Source organism: Phocoena sinus, chromosome 4, assembly GCF_008692025.1.
Source record: "Phocoena sinus isolate mPhoSin1 chromosome 4, mPhoSin1.pri, whole genome shotgun sequence".
In the NCBI taxonomy this organism is placed as follows: Eukaryota; Metazoa; Chordata; class Mammalia; order Artiodactyla; family Phocoenidae; genus Phocoena; species Phocoena sinus.
Window position 1 is genome coordinate 39,398,641 of NC_045766.1, and position 11,476 is coordinate 39,410,116.

General features: G+C 42.9%; 1 protein-coding gene across 1 annotated transcript in view; it reads left to right on the forward strand.

Moving 5' to 3' along the window:
- Positions 1–11,476, forward strand: part of LOC116752880 (schwannomin-interacting protein 1) — a 625,076-nt gene that overhangs the window by 463,383 nt on the left and 150,217 nt on the right. The window lies entirely within an intron of this gene.

Consider the following 11,476-nt stretch of genomic DNA (forward strand, 5'->3'; position numbering starts at 1 on the left):
GAGGTTAAGAGATTTGCCGAAGATCCCAGTAAGAAAACTACGAAAGGGCTTTTGTCCTTCCTTCTGATGCCACACTAGGTTTTTTCCTTTTGATGCTCAAAATTAGTTGAAACAAAAGGAAAGGAAAGAGCTTCCACCTTCCTGAAATAACTTAAAGGGTTTCCTAATGACAGGTCCTCTCTTGGATTTCCTTAATGTTAAGGACAGAAGTAAACTAGGAAATAAAACCCCATGACTTTACGAATCTCTTCTCACAGACAGGGTTTGGTTTGGTTTGGTTTGAATGGAAACACGTTGAGCTCTGCCTAGCAAAGCAGCGACAGCCCCCCCATCCCTGTCCAACGCCCCTGTCTTCCTCTTGGCTACAGTGATACACTCTAAACGAAAGCCTGAGATTGCAAGGATGTGTTGACAATCAGCTGTCTCTAGTCCAGGGAAGATTTAGAGGCACATCTAAAAACACACGACGTTTGGGTAGGACTTAAAACCTAGGGCTGACCTTTACCTTGTGAAGTTGTGAGCAGCTCATCTCTCCCTTGGTGCCAGTGGAGGGGGATGAGCTTGGAGGCTCCTGGGAACCACCTTTGGTGTCAGAGCAGGAGGTGCCTGGGGAGTCTTGAAGGAAGCTCTGGTGGCCTGACTTCCTGCTGTCTTCTCAGGGCTGCTTCATCACAAACCTGCCTCGCCTCACGCAGCCCACCCGCTCCTCAACGTCCCAAGCCCTCACCTTGACGTCAGAGCCCTGAGGGCGGCGAGGTCACTTTATTCCACTGCCTTATCCCCAGTAGCTCCCTTGTGCCTGAAGCAGTCTTTGGGGGGAGGGGTGGGGGCAGAGGGGGAGGGGAGAGGTTTGACCCAACAACCAGAACTACTCCTGGAAGTGCCCCCTCCAGTTGGCCAGACCCCTCCCCGCCCCCATCCTGTGTCCCTGTGTTTCTCATGGTCCTGCCCTGGGCCTGCAGGTGTGTGAACGCCCCCGGTAAACTCAAGGGCCACACACGACCCAGGAGTGAGATTTAGAAACAGGGTGCCAAGTCACGTGAGTCCTGCCCCCATCTGTTCATGTTCATCCTCAATTCCCTTCTCCCTGCCTGCTCTGTGGGAACTGGCGTGGACAGTCCTGAGCGGCAGTCCTGAGGGAAACCTGGAGCTTCTCTTCCCATTTCCCCTCTTCTGAGCACAGCCCCAAGCCTCTGTCTTTCTCCTGCTTCTCCAGGACCTTAGTGTGTCACAGTACCATTCTTCTGCCTCCCCATCACCAAGTGGAAGGGGTTGCCCACTGCCTCAACCTCCTCCTCTTCCTGAGTGGAGTATAACTTCACCCTTTTTTCTCCATAGTCCTTCTGTGAGGTTTTCTTTCCCTCAGAGTCTGTGATCCTCCATGCTGAGCCTGTTCTGCTTCTGGAAACTCACCCCTTTTTTCTCCCTCCTACTTCTCCCTCCTTTTGATTCTTTAGTTTTTAAAAAATAGCTCCATTGAGGTAGAATTGACATACAATTAACTGCACACTTAAAGTCAAGGTGATGCATCTATCTCTCACCCGCAAAAGTATCCTCTTGCTGCTTTGCAATCCTTCCCATTCTGTTCCTTGGCGACCACTGATCTTATTTCTATCACTATAAGTTAGCTTGCATTTACTAAAACTAATGTAAAAGGAATCATATAATATGTACTCAATTTTGTCTGGCATCTTTCAGTCAGCATATAATTATTTTGTGATTCATCTGTGTTATCGTGTATGTCAATAGCTCATTCCTTTTTATGGCTGAGTAGCGTTCCATTTTATGGATATACCCTGCTCCCTGGTTGATGGACCTTTGGGTGGTTTCTAGTTTTTGTCTATGACAAATAAAAAGTGCTGTGAACATTCACGTACAAGTCTTTGTACGGACATATCCTTTCATTTCTCTTGGGGAAATACCAAAGAGTGGAATGGCTGGATCCTATGGGAGCTGTGTGTTTAACTGTTTGAGAAGTTGCCTGTTTTCCAAAGAATTTGTACCATTTGATGTTGGTTTCCTCTCCCACCTGTTGGTGTATTCCATCTGTGTCCTTGGGGATTTGCAGGACATCTCTCTTCAGGTGACTGGGGTGACTGATCCCCTATCTCTTAAGAGAAAACAACAGCAAAGTTGTTTTCAGGATCACATTTTATAGCCAACCAAATTCATTACACCCATTGTTCAAAAAAAGGAAAGGACTCTTTTTTAAATTAAAGAGGAGTTCTAGTTGTAGACCTGACACATTTTCATTGCAGTTTTATTATTTTTTACTGCCTGTGACAGATGCATTTTCCTCCATTAATGAGAAGATAAGAATAATTTTAATTAACATGTTAATTGAAAGCAAATTCTGATGAAGTTATTTCCAAAGTACTTGAAAGCAATTTGTCTGTTTAGTTGTTTGTACTATTAACTAGTAGCAAACTTTAAATAACCTACATTTCTTCCGAGAATGGTACTAATTACAGGTTATTTTCAGTGTATTATTCTGAAAGAATTACAGCCTAGTTATTCCTTCTCAGTCAATGACACTACTAAAGTAGCTTGAATGACGGAGTAGTTTGTTTCCTTAGTTACTCAGGCTATGTTTAAATTGCATGAATTCCCATTTTTACAGACTGAATTAAGAGGTCTTTATTATTCCTGAAAAATATAGTAAAGTTTATAAGTTTAATAAGTTATGTGATTCATCAGCCTGGGATACCACAGTGAAAGCATTCTGAGTGGTTTGTAGTTATCACTTATCCCTCTTAGAGAGCACGACATGACAGTGTTAAAATCACTTTTTTTTTTATCATAACCGGAAATTACCGGGCTAGCTATATTCTTTGCTTCAACCTTTACCTTGAAATGTTAGTGTCATCATTGTCTGCTTTTCTAATTTATGTTGATTTCTGTTTAAGAGCTGCAAAGGCTGCTCTATGCATTAGCATGTACTCAAGACTTTAAAGAAATATGGTTGGGTTTTCCAAAAACTTAGGTTGCAGGTAAACCACAGGTTCTGAGGCTCTGTTTGTGTATTTCAGCTACCATCAGATAGTTCATCCTACTGCAGAAGAGCCTTTTGAAAATATTGTAGTTGGATTAAAGGAAATCTTTGCCCACCAACTGGTTTGCACATAGTGGTCCTTTAGAACGTTCTAAGGATCACTGTCGTGGCGCAGATCTGAAAAACAGATACAGATATTCTTATCACACATTCATTGAGCTGTTTGAACATCTCACCACCGACATCACGTCACCTTCCTCCATCCCTTTCTAGCTCAGAATGCACTTTCAACTCTAGAACCTTTGCCTGGCATTCCTGTGACTTCACTCCCAGGAATGCCCAGCACGAGCCCTTTGCTCTGTAGCTGGTCCACCAAACCACCCAGCACTGTCTTCCCCAAGGCGTGCTCTGATTCAGCTTCTTTGGGAAGCTGTACCTGATCATCTCGGCTCCTAAGCAACCTCTCTTCCGAACTTCTTACTCCACTTGTGCTCCACTTCCTCATTCTTAGGTTTTAAAAGGCTCGTCCCTGACAAAACTCAAACCAGACCTGTCAATCTCTGGTTCCAGGCTCTTTCAGTGACATTGTTTGCATTCTCTTTTTTTTGTTTTTTTTTTTTTTTGCGGTACTCGGCCCTCTCAATGGTGTGGCCTCTCCTGTTGCGGAGCACAGGCTCCAGACGCGCAGGCTCAGCGGCCATGGCTCACGGGCCCAGCCGCTCCGCAGCATGTGGGATCTTCCTGAAGCGTGGCACGAACCCGTGTCCCCTGCATCGTCAGGCGGACTCTCAACCGCTGCGCCACCAGGGAAGCCCTGCATTCTCTTTTTGTGGGTATGTCTCTTATCTGCCCAACTATTTTGAATCCCTCCTCCCCTTCAAACACATACATGCACAGGCTCGGGCATTTCCTGAGGACTGGACATTTGATGAATGCTTGTTACCTGGTTAATGTATTTTGTACCACCTTTCTGTTTAGTTTTTAAATTTGCTCAAAGCCGGTATACTACGAACTTTATTAATGCTAATAATAGTAATTACAGATCCTTCCTTAAAAGTTTATCTGGGGGGGGGACCTTGAAGATGGCGGAAGAGTAAGACGCGGAGATCGCCTTCCTCCCCACGGATACACCAGAAATACATCCACACGTGGAACAACTCCTACAGAACTCCTACTGAAGGCTGGCAGAAGACCTCAGACCTCCCAAAAGGCAAGAAACTCCCCACGTAACTGGGTAGGGCAAAAGAAAAAACAGAGACAAAAGAATAAGGACGGCACCTGCACCAGTGGGAGGGAGCTGTGAAGGAGGAAAAGTTTTCCACACACTAGGAAGCCCCTCCGCGGGCGGAGACTGCGGGAGGCGGAGGGGGGAGTTTCGGGACCGCGGAGTAGTGCACAGCGACGGGTGCGGAGGGCAAAGCGGGGAGATTCCTGCACAGACGATCGGTGCCGACCGGCACTCACCAGCCGAGTGGCTTGTCTGCTCACCCGCCGGGGCGGGCGGGGCTGCGAGCTGAGGCTCGGGTTTTGGTTTTGGACGGAAGCTCAGGGAGAGGACTGGGGTTGGCGGCCTTGAACATAGCCTGAAGGGGTTAGTGCACCACGACTAGCCGGGAGGGAGTTCGGGGAAAAGCCTGCACCAGCCGAAGAGGCAAGAGACTTTTTCTTCCTCTTTGTCTCCTGGTGCGCGAGGAGAGGGGTTTTAAGAGCGCTGCTTAAGGAACTCCAGAGACGGGCGCGAGCCGCGGCTGAAAGCGCAAACCCAGAGACGGGCGCGAGCCGCGGCTAAAACCGCGGACCCCAGAGACGGGCGGGAGACGCTAAGGCTGCTGCTGCCGCCACCAAGGGGCCTGTGTGCGAGCACAGGTCACTCTCCACACCCCTCTTCCGCGGAGCCTGTGCAGCCCGCCAACTGCCAGGTTCCCGGGATCCAGGGACAACTTCCCCGGGAGTACGCACGGCGGGTCTCAGGCTGGTGCAACGTCACGCCGGCCTCTGCCGCAACGTCACGCTGCCTCTGCAGCTGCAGGCCCGCCCCGCACGTAGTGCCCCCCCCAACCCCCACCCCCCAACCCCCGGCCGGAGTGAGCCGGAGGCCCCGAATCAGCGGCTCTTTAACCCCGTCCTGGCTGAGCGAAAAAACAGACGCCCTCCAGCGACCTACACGCAGAGGCAGGGCCAAATCCAAAGCTGAGCTCCTGTGAGCTGTGAAAACAAAGAAGAGAAAGGGAAATCTCTCCCAGCAGCCACAGAAGCAGCGGATTAAAGCTCCACAATCAACTTGATATACCCTGCATCTGTGGAATACCTGAATAGACAAGGAATGATCCCAAATTGAAGAGGTGGAATTTAGGAGCGAAATCTATGATTTTTTTCCCTTTTCCTCTTTTGTGAAGGTGTACGTGTATGCTCCTGTGTGACATCTAGTCTGTATACTCTAGCTTCCACCATTTGTCCTAGGGCTCTATCCGTCCATGACTTTTTTTAAAAAATTCTTTTTCTTAATAATTAAGTTTAATTGTAATAACTTTATTATACTTTACCTTCGTTCTTTCTTTCTTTCCTTCCTTCCCTCCCTCCTTTAGACAACGAATCACCCCAAATTGAGGAGGTGGTCTCAGGGAGCAGGATTTATGATTTTTCCCCCTTTACCTCTTTTTGTGAAGGTGTATGTGTATGCTTCTGTGTAAGATTTTCTCTGTATAGCTTTGCTTCCAACATTTGTCCTAAGGTTCTATCCGTCCCTTTTTTTTTTTCTAAATATTTTTTAATTCAATAACTATATAATACTTTATTTTATTTTTACTGTATCATCTTTCTTTCTGTCTTTTTTTCCTGCTTTCCCTCCTTCCTTCCTTCCTCCCTCCCTCCCTCCCTCCCTCCTTTCTTTCCTTCTTTGCTTCTTTCTTCCTTCCTTCCTTTCCTCCTTTCCTTCTTTCTTTCCTCATACTTCTACTAATTCTCTCTACTTTTTCTCCCTTTTATTCTGAGCCGTGTGGATGAAAGGCTCTTGGTGCTCCAGCCAGGAGTCAGGGCTCTGCCTCTGAGGTAGGAGAGCCAACTTCAGGTCACTGGTCAACAAGAGACCTCCCAGCTCCACATAATATTAAACAGCGGAAATCTCCCAGAGACCTCCATCTTAACACCAGCACCCAGCTTCACTCAACGACCAGCAAGCCACAGTGCTGGACAACCTATGCCAAACAACTAGCAAAACAGGAACACAACCCCACCCATTAGCAGAGAGGCTGCCTAAAATCACAATAAGGCCACAGACACCCCAAAACACACCACCAGACGTGAACCTGCCCACTAGAGAGACAAGATCCAGCCTCATCCAGCACAACACAGGCACTAGTCCCCTCCACCAGGAAGCCTACACAACCCACTGAAACAACCTTAGCCACTGGAGACAGACATCAAAAACAACGGGAACTACGAAAGTGCAGCCTGCAAAAAGGAGACCCCAAACACAGTAAGATAAGCAAAATGAGAAGACAGAAAAACACACAGCAGATGAAGGAGCAAGATAAAAACCCACCAGACCTAACAAATGAAGAGGAAATAGGCAATCTACCTGAAAAAGAATTCAGAATAATGATAGTAAGGATGATCCGAAATCTTGGAAGTAGAATGGACAAAATGCAAGAAACAGTTAACAAGGACCTACAAGAACTAAAGATGAAACAAGCAACGATGAACAATGCAATAAATGAAATTAAAATCACTCTAGATAGGATCAATAGCAGAATAACTGAGGCAGAAGAACGGATAAGTGACCTGGAAGATAAAGTAGTGGAAATAACTACTGCAGAGCAGAATAAAGAAAAAAGAATGAAAAGAACTGAGGACAGTCTCAGAGACCTCTGGGACAACATGAAACGCACCAACATTCGAATTATAGGGGTTCCAGAAGAAGAAGAAAGAAAGAAAGGGACTGAGAAAATATTTGAAGAGATTATAGTTGAAAACTTCCCTAATATGGGAAAGGAAATAGTTAATCAAGTCCAGGAAGCACAGAGGGTCCCATACAGGATAAATACAAGGAGAAACACGCCAAGACACATATTAATCAAACTGTCAAAAATTAAATACAAAGAAAGCATATTAAAAGCAGCAAGGGAAAAACAACAAATAACACACAAGGGAATCCCCATAAGGTTAACAGCGGACCTCTCAGCAGAAACCCTACAAGCCAGAAGGGAGTGGCAGGACATACTGAAAGTGATGAAGGAGAATAGCCTGCAACCAAGACTACTCTACCCAGCAAGGATCTCATTCACATTTGATGGAGAAATTAAAACCTTTACAGACAAGCAAAAGCTGAGAGAGTTCAGCACCACCAAACCAGCTTTACAACAAATGCTAAAGGAACTTCTCTAGACACGAAACACAAGAGAAGGAAATGACCTATAGTAGCGAACCCAAAACAATATATAAAATGGAAATAGGAACATACATATCGATAATTACCTTAAATGTAAATGGACTAAATGCTCCCACCAAAAGACACAGATTGGCTGAATGGATACAAAAACAAGACCCTTATATATGCTGTCTACAAGAGACCCACTTCAGAACTAGAGACACATACAGACTGAAAGTAAGGGATGGAAAAAGATATTCCATGCAAATGGAAACCAAAAGAAAGCTGGAGTAGCAATTCTCATATCAGACAAAATAGACTTTAAAATAAGGACTATTAAAAGGGACAAAGAAGGACACTACATAATGATCAAGGGATCGATCCAAGAAGAAGATATAACAATTGTAAATATTTATGCACCCAACATAGGAGCACCTCAATACATAAGGCAAATACTAACAACCATAAAAGGGGAGATCAACAGTAACACATTCATAGTAGGGGACTTTAACACCCCACTTTCACCCATGGACAGATCATCCAAAATGAAAATAAATAAGGAAACACAAGCTTTAAATGATACATTAAACAAGATGGACTTAATTGATATTTATAGGACACTCCATCCAAAAACAACAGAATACACATTTTTCTCAAGTGCTCATGGAACATTCTCCAGGATAGATCATATCTTGGGTCACAAATCAAGCCTTGGTAAATTTAAGAAAACTGAAATTGTATCAAGTATCTTTTCCGACCACAACGCCATGAGACTAGATATCAATTACAGGAAAAGATCTGTAAAATATACAAACACATGGAGGCTAAACAATACACTACTTAATAATGAAGTGATCACTGAAGAAATCAAAGAGGAAATAAAAAAATACCTAGAAACAAATGACAATGGAGACACAACGACCCAAAACCTATGGGATGCAGCAAAAGCAGTTCTAAGGGGGAAGTTTATAGCAATACAAGCCCACCTTAAGAAGCAGGAAACATCTCGAATAAACAACCTAACCTTGCACCTCAAGCAATTAGAGAAAGAAGAACAAAAAAACCCCAAAGCTAGCAGAAGGAAAGAAAACATAAAAATCAGATCAGAAATAAATGAAAAAGAAATGAAGGAAACAATAGCAAAGATCAATAAAACAAAAAGCTGGTTCTTTGAGAAGATAAACAAAATAGATAAACCACTAGCCAGACTCATCAAGAAAAAAAGGGAGAAGACTCAAATCAATAGAATTAGAAATGAAAAAGGAGAAGTAACAACTGACACTGCAGAAATAAAAAAAATCATGAGCGATTACTACAAGCAACTCTATGCCAATAAAATGGACAATCTGGAAGAAATGGACAAATTCTTAGAAATGCACAACCTGCCAAGACTGAATCAGGAAGAAATAGAAAATATGAACAGACCAATCACAAGCACTGAAATTGAAACTGTGATTAAAAACCTTCCAACAAACAAAAGCCCAGGACCAGATGGCTTCACAGGTGAATTCTATCAAACGTTTAGAGAAGAGCTAACACCTATCCTTCTCAAACTCTTCCAAAATATAGCAGAGGGAGGAACACTCCCAAATTCCTTCTACGAAGCCACCATCACCTTGATACCAAAACCAGACAAGGATGTCACAAAGAAAGAAAACTACAGGCCAATATCACTGATGAACATAGATGCAAAAATCCTCAACAAAATACTAGCAAACAGAATCCAACAGCACATTAAAAGGTTCATACACCATGATCAAGTGGGGTTTATTCCAGGAATGCAAGGATTCTTCAATATACGCAAATCTATCAATGTGATAAACCATATTAACAAATTGAAGGAGAAAAACCATATGATCATCTCAATAGATGCAGAGAAAGCTTTCGACAAAATCCAACACCCATTTATGATAAAAACCCTCCAGAAAGTAGGCATAGAGGGAACTTTCCTAAACATAATAAAAGCCATATATGACAAGCCCACAGCAAACATCATCCTCAATGGTGAAAAACTGAAAGCATTTCCACTAAGATCAGGAACAAGACAAGGTTGCCCACTCTCACCACTCTTATTCAACATAGTTTTGGAAGTTTTAGCCACAGCAATCAGAGAAGAAAAGGAAATAAAAGGAATCCAAATCGGAAAAGAAGAAGTAAAGCTGTCACTGTTTGCAGATGACATGATACTATACATAGAGAATCCTAAAGATGCTACCAGAAAACTACTAGAGCTAATCAATGAATTTGGTAAAGTAGCAGGATACAAAATTAATGCACAGAAATCTCTGGCATTCCTATATACTAATGATGAAAAATCTGAAAGTGAAATCAAGAAAACACTCCCATTTACCATTGCAACAAAAAGAATAAAATATCTAGGAATAAACCTACCTAAGGATACGAAAGACCTGTATGCAGAAAATTATAAGACACTGATGAAAGAAATTAAAGATGATACAAATAGATGGAGAGATATACCATGTTCTTGGATGGGAAGAATCAACATTGTGAAAATGACTCTACTACCCAAAGCAATCTACAGATTCAATGCAATCCCTATCAAACTACCACTGGCATTTTTCACAGAACTAGAACAAAAAATTTCGCAATTTGTATGGAAACACAAAAGACCCCGAATAGCCAAAGCAATCTTGAGAACGAAAAAAGGAGCTGGAGGAATAAGGCTCCCTGACTTCAGACTATATTACAAAGCAACAGTAATCAAGACAGTATGGTACTGGCACAAAAACAGAAAGATAGATCAGTGGAACAGGATAGAAAGCCCAGAGATAAACCCACGCACATATGGACACCTTATCTTTGATAAAGGAGGCAGGAATGTACAGTGGAGAAAGGACAGCCTCTTCAATAAATGGTGCTGGGAAAACTGGACAGGTACATGTAAAAGTATGAGATTAGATCACTCCCTAACACCATACACAAAAATAAGCTCAAAATGGATTAAAGACCTAAATGTAAGGCCAGAAACTATCAAACTCTTAGAAGAAAACATAGGAAGAACACTCTATGACATAAATCACAGCAAGATCCTTTCTGACCCACCTCCTAGAGTAATGGAAATAAAAACAAAAATAAACAAATGGGACCTAATGAAACTTCAAAGCTTTTGCACAGCAAAGGAAACCATAACCAAGACCAAAAGACAACCCTCAGAATGGGAGAAAACATTTGCAAATGAAGCAACTGACAAAGGATTAATCTCCAAAATTTACAAGCAGCTCATGCAGCTCAATAACAAAAAAAAAAACAACCCCATCCAAAAATGGGCAGAAGACCTAAATAGACATTTCTCCAAAGAAGATATACAGAATGCCAACAAACACATGAAAGAATGCTCAACATCATTAATCATTAGAGAAATGCAAATCAAAACTACAATGAGATATCATCTCACACCAGTCAGAATGGCCATCATCAAAAAATCAAGAAACAATAAATGCTGGAGAGGGTGTGGAGAAAAGGGGACACTCTTGCACTGCTGGTGGGAATGTGAATTGGTTCAGCCACTGTGGAGAACTGTATGGAGGTTCCTTAAAAAACTACAAATAGAATTACCATATGACCCAGCAATCCCACTACTTGGCATATACCCTGAGAAAACCAAAATTCAAAGAGAGTCATGTACCAAAATGTTCATTGCAGCTCTATTTACAATAGCCAGGACATGGAAACAACCTAAGCGCCCATCATCGGATGAATGGATAAAGAAGATGTGGCACATATACACAACGGAATATTACTCAGCCTTAAAAAGAAATGAAATTGAGCTATTTGTAATGAGATGGATAGACCTAGAATCTGTCATACAGAGTGAAGTAAGTCAGAAAGAAAAAGACAAATACCGTATGCTAACACATATATATGGAATTTAAGGGAAAAAAATGTCATGAAGAACCTAGGGGTAAGATAGGAATAAAGACGCAGACCTACTGGAATAACGGACTTAAGGATATGGGGAGGGGGAAGGGTGAGTTTTGACAGGGCGAGAGAGAGTCATGGACATATACACACTAACAAACGTAGTAAGGTAGATAGCTGGGGGGAAGCAGCCGCAAGGCACAGGGATATTAGCTCGGTGCTTTGTGACAGCCTGGAAG